This window comes from Odocoileus virginianus, chromosome 12 (assembly GCF_023699985.2).
Source record: "Odocoileus virginianus isolate 20LAN1187 ecotype Illinois chromosome 12, Ovbor_1.2, whole genome shotgun sequence".
Taxonomy (NCBI): Eukaryota; Metazoa; Chordata; class Mammalia; order Artiodactyla; family Cervidae; genus Odocoileus; species Odocoileus virginianus.
In genome coordinates this window covers 41,602,309-41,618,453 of record NC_069685.1, presented here as the reverse complement: position 1 = coordinate 41,618,453, position 16,145 = coordinate 41,602,309, and the positions used below count along the sequence as shown (strand labels likewise).

The following is a 16,145-nucleotide window of genomic DNA, read 5'->3' as shown; positions in this document are numbered from 1 at the left end:
TTTCCCAGCTTGTGTGCTGTGCATGCTCAGTCGCTTCAGTAATGTCTGACTCTTGGCAACCCCTGTGGACTGAAGCCCGCCAAGCTCCTCTGTCCATGGGATTTCCCAGGCAAGAATACTGGAGGGTTGCCATGCCCTCCTCCAGGGGATCTTCCCAATCCAGGGACTGAACCCGTGTCTCTTGTACCTCCTGCAATGGCAGGTGGATTCTTCACAACCGAGCCACTGGGGAAGCTCCTTTTGCAGCTTATTGGGGTATAATTGACAAATAAAAATTGTAGACACTTAGGGTATGCAGTATGGAACCAATCCCCACAATTAAGCTAATTAGCATATCCATCACCCCACGTCGGTATCATTCTGCACGTGCCATGAGAATAATTAATATTTCTTTGAGCAAATTTCAAGTACATAATGCTGCTGCCGCTGCTGCTAAGTCACATCAGTCGTGTCCGACCCTGTGCGACCCCATAGACGGCAGCCCACCAGGCTCCCGTCCCTGGGATTCTCCAGGCAAGAACACTGGAGTGGGCTGCCATTTCTTTCTCCAGTGCATGAAAGTGAAGACTGAAAGTGAAGTCGCTCAGTCGTGTCTGACTCTTAGCGACCCCATGGACTGTAGCCTACCAGGCTACTCCGTCCATGGGATTTCCCAGGCAAGAGTACTGGAGTGGGGTGCCATTGCCTTCTCCCAATTACACAATACAGTATTGTTAACCGTAGTCCCCATGCTATACATCAGATCCCATATTGCAGCTGAAACTGTGACCAGCATCTCCCCATTTCCCCCACCTAAGCCCCTGACAGCAACCGTCCAGCTCTTGGCTTGTATGTTTTCAGCTTTTTACAGATTCCACCTGTAAGCGAGATCTTACAGTGTTTGTCCTTTTGGATCTGGCTTAGCTACTTAAGTCTGTCCACGTTGTTGACAGAGGATGAGATAGTTGGATGGCATCACCAACTCGATGGACATGAGTTTGAGCAAGATCCGGGAGCTGGGGATGGACAGGGAATCCTGGCATGCTGAAGTCCATGGGGTCGCAAAGTGTTGGACACGACTGAACTGAACTGAACTGATGTTGTAAATGGCAGGATTTCCTTTTTTAAGGCTGAATCATATTCCTTTGTACTTGCATGCACACGCACCCACGCTACACATTTTCTTAACACAGTCTTCTTTTTAAACTACATGTGAAAACAGAAACTATCTTAAAAGGCCCCCTGGCTGCTCAGCAAGGCAGCTTTGGCAGGGGCAACTGGAGATTGATTGGAGAGTGATTTCTGAAGACTCATTGATTTCACTACTCACCTCTCATGCCTTCTTCTGGAAATGATGTCTGTTTGAGAGGATCTCCCCTCATTCAGCCTCATCCAGGGACTTTCATGACTGGGTAATGCAAGAAGTCTTGGGTCAACCCTTGCACCAAGCAGGCATCAGGTGGGTGAATCAGATGGTGTGTTGTGCTGGTGACTATGGTCAACTCACAGATGGACACTGGCTGAGCTGTCGGATCTGGTCAGAGCTGACCTGAGACTTCTGTTTGAGTGACCAGGAAAGACAGATCTGGGGGGCTGTGAGCTGTGACCCTGGAGCAAACTGTGCCATTGCAGGGAAGTAACCTAAAGGACAAGGCAGCCAGGCCCCAGGGAAACTAGAACCTTGGGTTGGGAACAGCTAAGACCCTGAGGCAGTGATTGAACACCTGGATTAATCTATACCTGAAGCCAGTATGAGACTAGGAACAGTTCAGTGCCAAGATGACAGGTACAGCAAATCTACTGGAAGAAGTGCCTGCAGAGGGAGGGAGGGAGAAAGCCAAAGTGGGCAGGGATGCCTTCAGACCAGGCTGGCACATGCGGGACAACAGAGGAAGGAGCCCCAGGGTCGAGGAGCCCTGTCTGTGGTGTAGCTGGAAAGTCTCAGCCAAGCTGCCTGTGTCCTTGAGCCAGTGTTGCCCTATATCCTACAGGAAGGTCTGCACCCATCCTAGAAGCAGAGTTCACAAAGGAAGAAAGACAAATGGCCAACACATTTATGGGGAAACAGCCTCGCTGGCAAAGAAATCCAAAATAAAATATCCATAAAATATCTCTGCAACCACTAATCTGACTGCGGCTAAAATAAAAGCATTAGGTTGTGGGGAGGGTGCGGGGTGGGAACTGCGTCTCCCCTGCAGGGAGAGTAAGTGGGCACTTTCTGAGGGTGACTTAGCAACGCCGACCCAGGTCCCTGCAATTACATCTCACCTTTGATAGTAAAACTATGCCTAGAAATTTGCCCTTCCAAAATGTGAACAGAGACAGGTAGGCAAGGAGATTGTAGTGTTGTTTCAGGATGGGGTGGGGACCCCTTTTTTTATCAGATATGTGTATATGTGTTTGAGTGGGTGGTGTGTGTATGTGGGGGACGTATTGCAGGTAGAGGTGTGTTGTATGTGCTTGCACACTCATGTGGTGTGTGTGATTGTGTGCGCGCATTCCTGTGTGCCTCCCTCTCATGGTGAGGATCTGACTGATTCAGCAGGAGTGGGCAGCGCTGCCAGGCGGGCAGGGGAAATGCTGGTTTGCACAGCTCACCAAGTCTGCTTTGCAGAAATGAAGGTCAGAGTCATAGAGGCCGTGAGGCCCCAGCACACAGTCTCGGGATGAAAGCCTGATGTTTGGGTGGATCTGGGTTCTTCTGAGCACAAAGGGTGGATGCCATGCCTGGGCTGTGTGGAAGTGACTGCATCTAAAGCCTCCCATTCCCTGAGTAGGTACAGCTGGAGAGCAGGAGCCAGGGTCCGACCTTGGCAGCCTGGAAGAGTCGTCAGGCCATGGAGATGTGAAGCCTGGTCTGAAAGTGGACTCACCTCTCAGGCAGCCTATGTTCAGGCGCATCGCTCACATCTCCATAATCCTGGGCTCAGGCTGCCCAGCGCCTCTCAGGGGCCCCTTGACACAAGCATCTGCCCACCCCACTCTCCCTGTGCTGACAACCTGCAGTCTACATCTATCCCAGGGTGGCTGTGACCGACCCCCACACAGGCCATCTGGGTGCAGAAGCCCTAGCCCTGCCTGAGGAGCCATGGGGGCCCCCAGCACCAGCAGAGGGGGCCCAGACCCTTCACTGAACCAGACACAGACCCCCCCAGTCCCCCACCCCCACCACTGCTCGACCCTCAGAAGCTGGAGACCCAGCCTCACTCATACAGAACATCGGATCCTGCGTGGAGGGAAGAGCCCGCGACGTGCACAGCAGAGGGGATCTGAGTAGACGGTGGGGGCCCCCAGCTCCCTGGAGGAAGAGGCAGAACAGGGGGCCCTGACAGGTGAAGAAGGTAAGCATCATTCCAGGAGGGCTCAGTGAGGACGGGCTCTACGTGGGGTCAGGGGACCTTCTGGTACCCGCAAGAAAGGGGTAAGGGGTGTTCAGGATAAGCCAGGGAAGCCAGATGTGTGTGGCCCATGGCAGGGCTTGATGTGTCCCGGATGGAAGGGCCACGTTCTAATCATGGAGGGCATCCTCACGCTGTATTAGAAAAGGTCAGGCTTTCTGCGGTGCTGCAGGTGGTCTGGGGGCGGGGAGCAGAGTGAGAGTTCATCAAAGGAGGAGAAACCTGGGCGTTTTCTGTGTGGCTGGGGAGTGTTCCACAGAGAGGTTGGACTTGCAGGAGAGCTAAGAGAGCTAAGGAGGTGCTGCCAGAGGGCGCGGCTTCCAAAGCCAGGAGGAGGCTCCCCAGCGGGGGACACTGGGGGGCTCCCCAGTAGAGAAACGAGGAAAGGGCAGGGCTGGGGTTTGGTGGCAGGAACTGCGGTGGGGGGGGGGGGGGTGCTTCAGGCTTCTCCCTGGAAGAGGTGCACACTGATGTCCAGGAAGAAGGGGCAGAGGAGGCCTTGTTGTTCTCCTGGGCATTCGGGTGACCCCAAGCCTAGACCAGCAGCAGGGGTCGAGGGCAGACATGGATTCTCCTCTGAAGCCTCTGCACTGCCTTCCAGGGGCCTCACTGAAGCAGGAGAACGGGGTGGGGGGCAGCCTGAGGCCCAGTGGCCTCTGACTGCCATGGGTTGAATGGCAGCCCCCCAAAGACATGTCCACATGCCAACCCTGGGGACCTGTGGTGACAACTTTTGGAGACGGGGTCTTTGCAGATGGAATTGGAGTGAGGATCTTTTTATTTATTAGTTCTACCAGTTTATTGCTACCAACCCATCTCCCTCCACCCTCATGCACACATGCTCAGTCATGTAACCCCATGGACTGCAGCCCGCCAGGCTCCTCTGTCCATGGACTTTTCCAGGCAAGAATACTGGAGTGGGTTGCCATTTCCTTCTCCATGGAGTGAGGATCTTGAGATGAATCATCTTGGGTTAGGGTGAGCTTTGCAGCTGCGGCAGCTCCCTAAGAGAGGAGAGAAAGTGAGCAGGGGCCCACAGGAGGGAGGCCAGGAGAATCCAGAGCAGAGACTGGAGTGCGTGGTGCACAGACCCAGGACCACCTCCACTCCAGAAACACTCAGAGCCCTGGGAGGAACCAGCCTTCTGACACCCAGATCTCAGGCTTCTGGCTTTGAAGATGAGAGGATAAACTCCGGTGGTTTTCAGCCCTCAGGAAACACGAATGCAGACTTTAAAACAAGCTTCAAATATAAACAGTAACAACTGACATCAGAATAAATGAAGGAAGTCTTGTTCTCCTGTATAGGCTACGGTGGTCCCTGCCATCATGAGATTAGACAGGGAGTGTCTTCAGGGGTGGGAGGAGGGAGTGACTATTTCATTTGATTTTTTTTTTGGTTGTGCTGGGTCTTCCTTGCTGAATGAGGGCTTTCTCGACTTGTCGCAAGCAGGAGCTGCTCTCTAGTTATGCTGTGCGGGCTTCTCATTGCAGTGGCTTCTCTTGTTGTAGAGCACAGGCTCTAGGCACTCGGGCTTTAGCAGTTGTGGCACAGGGCTTAATTGCTCCAGAGCACATCGAATCCTCCCAGAGCAGGGATCGAACTCATATCCCTTGCACTGGCAAGTGGATTCTCATCCACTCCACCACCAGGAAAGCCCCTCACTTGATGTTTATATGGTCCTCGCTGGTGCCAGGGATTCACAAATCTCATGACTGGCCGATTGTGGCCCCAGTGTTGTCAGAGCTTCCAAAGTTTTCAAGAAAACCAGAAGTTTCAAATTCCACATGGAATTTCTCAATGTTTAAGTGTCAGCAAGAAGCAGCATGTGTTTAAATGCTGGGGGTTGACATTGTGTCTGAGACACCCATGGCAGCTTCTCTGGAGACCCCATGGGGCTCACGCCTGCTCTTCACCTGGAGCTGCTGCCCAGTAAGTGGGAACACAGTCAGGCCAGGAGCCAATTGCTCAGTTCTCAGGATTCTGGGAGATTGAAACTGGGAGATTGAAACTCCCAGATTCTGGGAGATTTCAAGCTGGGAAGCTTGAAACTGGTCAAGGCGGGAGTGTTCACACCACAGACACCAGCAGAGGCTACAGATCCAGCCATGCCGCCACCTCAACCCCACAACCCTGGCCCCTTGTTAACCCCTTGCTCCCCATCCCATCGGCATTCAGGCCCCAGATGCCCTCCCCACTATGGCTAGCATGGCCCTTTCTTCCCCACAAACAGGGCCCTTTGCCATGTAATGACCACGGGAAGGAGGGCTAATGTCAGAGTCTCCCCACCTCTAATCTGTGGGCCCAGAAACCAGAACCCATGTCACATGGGCTGACTCGCACTCTGTCTGGGGTGTGGTGGGACGCTCGCCTGGCTGTGGCTGGAGGGCTGCCTGCACTTTCTATCTCTCCTGGGGTCACTAAGAAGATGAAATGTCCATCTGGAGGTCCTGCCAGCAATTCCAGAAGGGAGCCTGCCTGAGAATATAGTCAGCACCCAGGGCAGTGGAACAGAGGGCTGGAGGGAGGAGGAGGAGGAGGGAAATAAACACAAATAAACAGCATAGAGTGTAGGTAATCCATGCATCATGCCTTCATCCACATGAATGCATTCACTCCCCACAGTTGAAGGATTCTGTACTTGCAAATGTGCCTGCCCAGTAGAATCCATCTATCAATACCATCTATCAATCCACAATCAATACTCATGGTTCTTGCTGGTCACTCAGAACGTGACAGAGCAGGAGAGATGTGACTGGCCCCAATATGCATGTTCCTGGCAGGGGTGAACCCAGGTGACACTGCTATTTTGTGTCTTTATGGCCATGTTTTTTTCCATTTTTGTGGGTGAGTTCACTGTTTAAAACAGCCCCAAGCACAGAGTCGAAGTGTCATCTGGTGTCTTAAGGATAAGAAGGCTGTGATATGCCACTGAGAAAATGCATATTAGATGGATTTTGTTCTGGAGTGATTATAGCCTGTGGGCACCAGGCCCATGTTCCCGAATAAACAACACAGATTAAAGTATCTTTAACACCAGTGGTAAAGAAGCTGCCTGCCAATGCAGGAGATGTAAGAGATGCAGATGTAAGAGATCCCTGGGTCGGGAAGTTCTCCTGGAGGAGGGCAGGGCAACCCACTCCAGTGTTTTTACCTGGAGAATCCCATGGACAGAGGAGCCTGGTGGGCTGCAGACCATAGTGTCACAAAGAGTCGGACACAACTGAAGTGACTTAGTGCACAAACAGAAACATACATAAGTAAGGTTATATGTTGATTAGTTGATGAAAATGCTATGACCAGAAGTTCACAGGAACCTAACTCTGTTTTACCCCTAAGAACAATAGTTCAGGTATCCACTAATTCAGTATTTTCAGTGACTTTATAGACTATAACTAGTGAGTATACTAATAATAGACTATACACACATACATGTAAATTGTAACGACATCACTTAAGCCCCTGGATCCAGCTATTCCTGAAGCCCTGGTTCCATCATACAACCCCTGGTTATATAAATCAGTACCTTTCCTGTTTTGATGAAGTTTGTTGGACTGGGACTGGGACTTGTTAACAAAATTTTTCTTATACAAACCCAGCTGTATTGTGGTTCCAAGAGGTGATTTCTTAGTTCTAAGAGAGAGTCTCCCCAGGAATCACAAAAGGACCTTTACTTCCCAAGCACTTTGTCCAAGCTGGTGGCAGGAAGGCTCAGCACTGTTGGTGACATTGAGAAGCCATGCAGCAGGATTTGGGGTAGGATGTGGGCTCCCCTACAAGCTCTGCCTTTCCTGTCCACTCTGGGCAGTCTCCCCAAATCTGTTTTCCCTGATAGGCCACAGAACAGAGCCACCAGCTGGAGGATTTACAACAGTCATCTGTCCATGCGTGTGCTCTCGGACACAGTGCCCCAGCCACTGCCTTTCATTTCATTTAGTGTGAAGCAGTGACCTGGTCCCAAGTGCATGAATGCATTGCTCATAAATCAGACATCTCTGAGAGCCTTCCAGGACAGCCGGCTCTGGGAAGATGCTGTCAGTTTCACTGCCCTGCTTCTGGCTTTCTTCTTGCCAACAGGAACAGTCCCAAGAACTGATGGATGGGGAGAACACTTCCAAAGTGCAGAGGTGGGTGTCAATGCACCCTCTGTGGTGCATAAAGGGAGGAAGGACATTTGAGTGGACGGCCACATCCCCACAAGTTATTTGTCTTGTTTGTCTCAGAGTCCTAGCTCCAGGCACCCTTGATTTGCTGACCACTGGGCACAGTGTTCATCTGACTCTCCTGTCAGGCCCCAACTCCAGTGTCATCACCCCCAAGCATGCCCTGACCTCCTATTTGAGCCCCCACAGTCTGTCTCTCTCACTGTCTTTCACGGTTCTTGTCACAGAGAAGAAGGATCTCAGGGGTCCTAGGTGTGTGTCTGGGCTTTGCCTCCAGCTCAGACTCTGGGCTTCCTGAGGGTGGGGACAGTGCCTGGCACTTGTCTCCTGGGACAGAGGGGAGGTGAGCTGCACAGTTCCTCAGAGAAGCCAGCGGACACACACACGCGGGGTGGCCAGCGTAGACCTGACCCCGGACCAGCACCCCTGCTGAGGAGCTGAGGGTCTCTAGGGGACACTAACAAGCTCCTGTCAGGGTAGGGACCTAGTCCTGAGGCAGGGGTCTTACCCCTGAGAAGTTGCCCTGCTGGAGTTTCGGAGTGTTTGCAAATACAGATCCAGAAAGGAGGGGAAAGGGCCAGCTTGGGATGCTGCTGAAGGCGAGCTGGCAGTGAGCTCTAATCAAACCCTCAATTACTCACTGGGTTAACAGAGAAGGGGGTGCTGGAGCAGACAGCAGAGAGTGTGGGTGGCCGAATTGTTCCAAGCCTTGAAGGACACTAGGCTTCCCACACTGTCATTGCTCTATGAGTTAATTTTTAGGGTCAATCAATGCTTTCTTGCACTGAAAAGAAAACAGTTGTGCAGTTCTTCCCATCGCCCACCCAATGGGATCATATTTGGCCAAAGAGGTACCTAGGAGGGCAGCAGATGGACAAGAGGGCACTCCCAGATCTCACTTGTCCTCTGCCCACAGCAGCAGCTGCAGACATGGCCCCACACACCTGCACATATGTGTCCCCCACGGGCTCACCCATGATGCTCCAGGCAATGGTCACTGGAACCGGCAATGTGAGCCCCAGGTCTGAGACTTTGCTGAAGGAGATCACAGTGGTGGGGGCGACTTTGGCCACCTGTATACAAAGTTACCTGTTGTCCGAAAGCTGGCCATCCAGTGTTCCCCACTGTGGTCTCTGGATCTCTAGGGGCTCAGCCATCTGCAAGAGTGTCCTGAGAAAGTGGGAAAATAGGAAGACAGAAAAACAGGGGGGGTTGCCCCTGGACGCCTTCTGCTGGGTGTGCATCAGAGTGACCGCCAACGCTGTGGTTACTGTGTGCACATACTACCGTGAGCCTCGTCATATGACCCCCTCCCCACCTGGACGTCCTGAGGCCATTCAGAAACAGGAATGCCCCCTGCACGTCATTCTACACAAGCCATCTAAAATAACCTGTAACAATCTCATTAGGAAAAAAAAAAAAAAATCTGTGCTGCTTCAAGGCTTCCAGAGCCAGGAGCGTGGGCTTCTCGATTCTGCAAGCTCCGGCCTGGGGCTTTGCCAGCTTTCACTACTATATAATTTAATCTAATTGATCAATTAAATCCAAATAATTTTTAAACAAGCTGTAATAACAGTTATATAATTTCAGTACTACATATAATTTTCTTAACGACTTTATCAAAGGAAATTGCTCACTGGGACTTGCTCTGCGTGTGGAAACCGTCATCCTCACAACTCGGAGACCCACGCAGCTTTGGGGAACAGCCAGTGCTCAGAGCTTGCTGACGGAATGGCCCACGGCCCCCACACTGGAGGAGGTAGCTTCCTGGATCCAGAGTCTCAGGGCTGGTTCTCTGAGGCTCCCCCAGGGGCTGCTGGCAGTCCTTGGTGTCCTTGGCTTGGCGCCTCACCTCCTCTGCACCTGTCTTCATGTGCCCCTCTCCCTGGTGCATGTCTGTGTCCAAACCTCCCCTTTTTCTTTAGACACCAGTCCCGTGGACTAGGGCCCACCCCGCTCTAGTACGACCTCATCTTAACTTGACTAATTACATCGCAAGGACCCTATATCCTAGTGGGGTCACATTCTGAGCCACTGGGGTTTGGGCTGTCAATGTGTGCACTTTGGGGGGGGGAACACAGGTATGATGCAGACTTCCCAGGTGGTTCTAGGGGTAAAGAACCTGCCTGCCAATGTAGGAGACATAAGAGACATGGATTCGATCCCTGGTTGGAAAGATCCCCTGGAGGAGGGCATGGCAACCCACTCCAGTACTCTTGCCTGGAGAATCCCATGGACAGAGGAGCCTGACAGGCTACAATCCATGGGGTCTCACAGAGTCAGATACGACTGAAGGGACTTAGCATGCACGGGTACATGCACAGTGTGACCCACGATAGCCAATGAGGAGCTCATGGCCTTGAGCAGAGCACTTCAGCTCTCTTGACTCCCTTTCTGGGACTGAGAAATGGAGCTTGCTTTCTACCTAACAATGTGAGTTTTTTTTAATAGAAAAGAAACAATGCATTTTTATTTATTTACTTGTTTTTGGTCAAGCTAGGTCTTTGTTGCTGTGTACGGGCTTTCTCTAGTTGCGGTGAGTAGGGGCTACTATTGATTGTGGTGCGTGAGCTTCTTATTGCAGTGGCTTCTCTTGTTGCAGAGCACGGGCTCTAGGGTTTCAGTAGCTGTTGCCCCCGGGCTTAGTTGCTCTGGGGCATGTGGAATCTTCCTGGACCAGGGATCTAACCTGGCAGGCCGATTCTTATCCACTGGACCACCAGGGAAGCCCAGGTTGTGAGATTTGAACACATGTGGGCTTTCAGCCCAGCCACCACCTGCAAAGACTGACACTCTCCGCTCATAGTTGAGGGTCGTGTGGGCCACACTGCAGGCTGCCCTCTCCCTAGGGAATCGCTCCTCCCAGGTCACGGAAGGACACAGCAAGCCGGAAACGGAAGTCAGGAGTAGCCAAGAGCTCCTGCTATCACCCATGGCCATTGGAAGAAGGAAATGTTCTGACTGAGGGCTCCATCAGCTCCATCTGGGTCAGCATTGCTGTGGACCAGGCTGATGAAGTGGAGAAGATTTTATGCTGCAAGTTCATGTGCTTCATGATTGGAGAAGGAAATGGCAACCCACTCCAGTGTTCTTGCCTGGAGAATCCCAGCGATGGAGGAGCCTGGTGGGCTGCCATCTATGGGGTCTCACAGAATCGGACACGACTGAAGCGACTTAGCAACAGCAGCAGCATGTGCTTCATGATGATGTGAGCAGAGATTGGCCGCTGTTTCTCCTTGTCTGTTGGTGCAGTGCCCTCACTAGAGGTGGACAGGTGAGTCCTCCAGAATGCCCCAGCCAAGGCCTCCCACCTGCTAAGCCTTCTCTGCTCCCACGCTCAGTGTAACTTTTCTTATTCTAGTAGATCCTTCCTCCCCTAATTAAAGTCTGGGGCTGCAAAAAAAAAAAAAAAAAGAATGAATGAGTGTAAAAGGTAAATAACAGGGCCGGGCCCTTTGGAGGAACCCAGTGTGTTAATATTAATACATCAGCCATCACTGATTACTAATCTGGATGAAAATGGAGCCCCCAGCTCCCAGCCTGTTTTATCTGCCACCTCCAGATAAACTCCAGCTCATTTGTTGCCATCTCCCTGACCCAGAGTTCCTTCTTTTTTTTGGTCATGGCCCAGGGAAGGGGCATTCCTCTCAGCCCAGCCCAGCGAAGCTCACCTTTTAGGGCTCTGTGGGTGTGTGCTAAGTCACTCAGTTGTGTCCAACTCTTTGCAGCCCTGTGAACTGTAGCCCGCCAGGGTCCACTGTCCATGGGATTCACCAGGCAAAAATACTGGAATGGGTTGCCCTTTCCTCTTCCAGGGAATCTCCCCGACTCAGGGATTGAACCCCTATCTCTTGTGTCTCCTACATCGGCAGGCAGATTCTTTACCACTGGGCTACCTGGGAAGCCCCTTTTAGGGCTCTATGTCCTCCTTATTCTCTCAAGGGGCTGAAATGGGGACCGGGTGCTCTCAGAGAGCTCTGTAGTGAAACTCCCAAAATTTCTCCAGAAAACAGCAAGAGAGCTTTCCGTTATTGCTCCATAAGTGTGAGTGTTCCCACAGGCTCCAATTACAGGCTTCTGTGGAACTAAGTTTTCCCAAACACGCTCCTTTCAGTGTGAACACCAGATTGTTCACACAGCATACTGCCATGATTCCCACCAAGCCAGGGAGAAGAGGGTGCCCTGGCGGCCCTGAGATCTGGACCCCCAGGCGTTGGAAATGAGGGGGAGATGGACTTGGGGGATCATGGAGTCCCTGGAGGCTGGAGCCCTGGAACAGACCTTGCCCCGCCTCCCCGGACTGGACTAGTAGAGGTTAAGTGTCTTCTTGTCCCCAAAGCCCTGCTGATGTTACTCTGCCTCCGTCACTACAGCTTCATTCCAAAGAGTGCTTACAAGTGTTCTCAGCAGATTTGTTTTCTCTTGTCCACTAACATTTATTCAAAAATTTGAATTATTTTGCCAGTATTTGCAAATCAGAATATGTCACATTAATCAGGATCTCTGGTGTCTCTAGAAGTACTGAAAGACGTTGCCACATAGGGCTCCTATTTCCTCATGGAAAAAGTAGATGGGCCTGAGAAAGTACTGCTCCTTTTAGAAGAATGTGCAAAGTCCAGTTTGCCACAATTCCCATCTGGCCCACTTCAGTCAGTTACTTTACCTGTTTGGTTTTTTTTTTTTTTTTTTTTTTTTTTTTTGGTTGCAACGGTTCTTCATTGCTTTGTGCGTGCTTTTTCTAGTTGCACAGAGCAGGGGCTAATCTTCACTGCGGTGCACGGACTTCACATCATGGTGGCTTCTGCTGCTGCGGAGCATAAGCTCTAGGTTCACGGGCTTCAGTAGATTCGGTGCACGGGCTTAGTTGCTCTGAGGCATGTGGAATCTTCCCGGAGAAGGGTTTGAACCTCCTTGTCCCCTGTACTGACAGGAGGATTCTTATCCACTGTGCCACCAGGGAAGTCTGTTACTTTACCTTTTAAGTTTTGGATCACCTTTATAGAATCTTTACCCCTCTTCAAATCTGTTATACCAAGAGCAAAATTGTTATCACCACCATCACCATTACCACCATGACCACCACCATCATCATCACCACTGTCATCATCACCACCATCACCATCATCATCACCACCATCACCACCACCATCACCATCATCAGCACCACCATCACCCCTACCATCACCATCATCAGCACCATCACCATCATCATCACCACCATCACCATCATCACCACCACCATCACCATCATCATCACCACCATCACCACCACCATCACCATCACCACCATGACCACCACCACCATCATCACCACCATCACCATCATCATCACCACCATCACCATCATCACCACCACCATCACCATCATCATCACCACCATCACCCCCACCATCACCATCATCAGCACCACCAACACCACCACTACCACCATCACCAACATTGTCATCACCACTATCATTATCCCATTATCACCGTTAGCATCACTATCTCCATCACCGTCATTATCATCATTACCATAACCATCATCATCTCCACCTCCTCCACCAATCTACATACACATATGCGTGTGTACACACACAGAGAGAGACTATCTTTTTCTTTCACCAGATGCATTTCTTTACCTCTGACCTCTTCGGAGCTCTTTCAATGTATCCAAGTGTTGCTGGCTCATGCAAGTCTAGTTAGTGCAACTGGGTCAGGGCTGGTGGGGGGTGAGAACAATGGTGGGTAAAGGTGGGGTTGGAATCCTGTGTTAAGAACGCCCATCTTGCACAGACCTGGGAAATATATGTTGGTGAAATTTGCTCACATGGTGCATCTCACTTAGGCTCCAAGTCTGGCTGTGGAAGGATATTCATTGCCATTATTTTCTGTAATTGCTGTCAAGTACTGACTGGGCATCCAAGATTTCTTCAAGGAACCACCTATTCTCAATCCACTGAGAGGTGAGGTAGACCCCACTTCCAGCTCCAAAACAGTCCAGGGCCCCTCCAGCCAGTCAGTATATTCCATGCCCTTGGCTCAGGGGCTTGTTTGAAGGTGGATACTGAGCCCACGACAGGTCAGCACAACTCAATTCTTGGACTTGCTTGTGGAAGACTGGCTAATGGTGCTTTCTGCCCAGGTGGTTTGCACATCTGATGGGCTAAGGGTTAGGAGAGGCTGAGGATCATCTTCACAGCAACTGGGGAGCCTGGCTGGGAGTGAAGAGCTCAGCAGAGGAAGGCAGGGGACGGGCATGGAGGGAGGCCCCAGGCCCCTGCACTGAGTCACACCTGAATCCACTCTCATGACCAATAAATCTGCTCTTATGCCATTTTGAGTTGAGATTCTGTCACTTAAAATCAAAATAGCTTTAGAGAAGCTTCCCTGGTGGTCCAATGGTTAAGAATCTGCCTTGCCAGTGCAGGAGATGGGGGTTCCATCGCTGGTCAGGGAACTAAGATTCTACACACCATGGTAAAATGAAGCCCCCGATCCACAACTACTGAGCCCAAGCACCACAACCAGAGAGAACAAGCACTGCAACAAAAGATCACGCAGCATGCACGAGGATTCCACAAGCCACAACTAAGACCTGAGGCAGCCAAATCAATCAATCAATCAATATTTGTTTAAAAATCAAAATAGCCTTGAAATAGTCCATTCCTTTCCTGCAAGATGTTTCTGGAAATGTTCCAGCCCAGCCTGGCTTCTGCAGGGTTCAAAGGTCACCTTATCCTCTCAGCTTCAAGTTCCTGTCCTAAGAAATGGGGCATGTGTTCTTACCTTGATGTAAAGCACCGGCTGTCACCCAAGTTGTCTATTCAACCTCTTATAAGAGGTGGACATTCTGGGACCTGGGCACTGCCTTGCCCCCATCCACTGAGCTCTGGTTGGGGTTCCTGGGCAAAAGGGACAAACCAGCATGTCCTCCCTACCCTGGGCCCTGCCCCACCATGGGCGGGGGGGTCTGTCCTCCAGGATTCTCAGCTAAGCCAACTCTGCCCTCAGGGGGTGAGCACTGGTCCCTTGGGAGTTAAGGCTGGGAAAGCTTGGTGGCCCCCCAGACATGCTGACACAGCCCTAGAGGCAGCCATGGGAGTGAGATTATGGGACCATTTCAGTCCCTCTGCCCCAGGGAGTCATATAAAAACCCAAGACCCCTGCCTCACATGCCAAGGAGCCCTTCCTGACCAAGCTATCTTCGTAAGACGGTCAGCCTCCCAGGTATGGTGTTGTTTCTGTTGTTGTCTGGTCCTGGAAACAAATGTCAGATTTTCTCATCTGTAAAGTGGGTGTTAAAAGTCTGAAGGTGAAAAGATGAGTGAGAGAGTTTGGACCTGCTTCCCACACCCAGTTCACACACACTGGCCACGACAGAAATTACTCGAGATGTACAAGTGCAAGGCAAGAAGCAGGGGGATTTCACTGCAGAGCTCACTTCCTTTGAGGCTCTCAGTTGCCATAATAGATAAACAAGGTGGTGTGTGCAAAGTGGCTTCAGTCGTATCTGACTTTTTGCGACCCTATGGACTGTAGTCCACTAGGCTCCTCTGTCCAAGGGGTTCTCCAGGCAAGAATACTTAAGTGGGTTGCCATGCCCTCCTCCAGGGGATCTTCCTGACTCAGGGATTGAACACATGTCTCTTAATGTCTCCTGCATTGGCAGGTGGATTTTTTACTACTGAGCCACCTGGGAAGCCCAGACAAGGTGGAGATTCCAGTAATTTCTTAGGTGAACCTGGCACCAAGAGATTGACTGACTTACAAGCACTGAAACTAATGAGAAGCGGATGTAAAAACAGTGTTGGTGCGCCAACTCTCCTGCTGCATCATGAGTCAGACTCCCTCAGACTCCTAGCTGCCTTGCCCCGAGTCTCCAAACCAAGAACCAAGGGTTCCCATCCCTCCCCTGACCCTGTCAAATGCCCAGGAATGCCCCCTCTCCTTCCTTTCTCCCTCCTCCATGTACCTCTCCATGGCCCCCAGGACTAGATTCTGTGTCCCTGCAGGAAGAAAGATCAGGGACAGTGATTGAACCAGTACCTTATGTTCCTTCCCAAAGAAACTCTTTCTCAAGCAGACGAATTTAAATCTCCACTCCTCCTGCCAGTATCCCCACGCCTAGCAGATCCAGAGCTGCTGCAGGTCCTGAGTGAGCGCAGGAGGGAAGAAGGAAGTGAGGCAGGAATAGAAATACAGAAACTGACATATGCAAGAAGTGGGCCTATGAGTGGGCTTGGGCCTCACTTAGACTTTGTGTTATTCTGATTATTATCCTTTCACGTTTTCTGGACCAGCCTAGAGAAAGAGACAGAGTTTCTGCAAACAGGCTTCTAAAGCTCACTAACCACAGTGAAAACAGGACTCCCAAAGAGCCATCATCAAGCAGCTCAGGCTCTGAAATGACTTTGCTCAGCTTCTCTGCCTCTCCAGGCAGCCATGAGCATCCTCAATAACACAAACAAGTCTTCCTCCGCCACGCCACTTGGAAATATTTGATCTGTCGGCTTATCAGAGGGAACAGCTTCCCTTTGATGTGTGCCTCGAATGTTTTCCACAAAAACGTGACCAGATTTTTTCAGAACCTTCTACATGCCTCTGTTAGTCTAAAAAGGTACCA

At 51.1% G+C, this 16,145-nt stretch overlaps 1 long non-coding RNA gene across 1 annotated transcript; it reads right to left on the bottom strand.

The window, feature by feature from the left end:
* Window positions 1–5,688: 5,688 nt before the first annotated feature.
* On the bottom strand, window positions 5,689–15,673 carry LOC139037704 (uncharacterized). The gene is made up of 3 exons (XR_011490540.1): window positions 15,569–15,673; window positions 8,630–8,710; window positions 5,689–5,895 (listed from the first exon to the last, which is right to left on the bottom strand). It is a non-coding gene; the product is annotated as an uncharacterized lncRNA (long non-coding RNA).
* Between the last annotated feature and the right edge of the window lie 472 nt (window positions 15,674–16,145).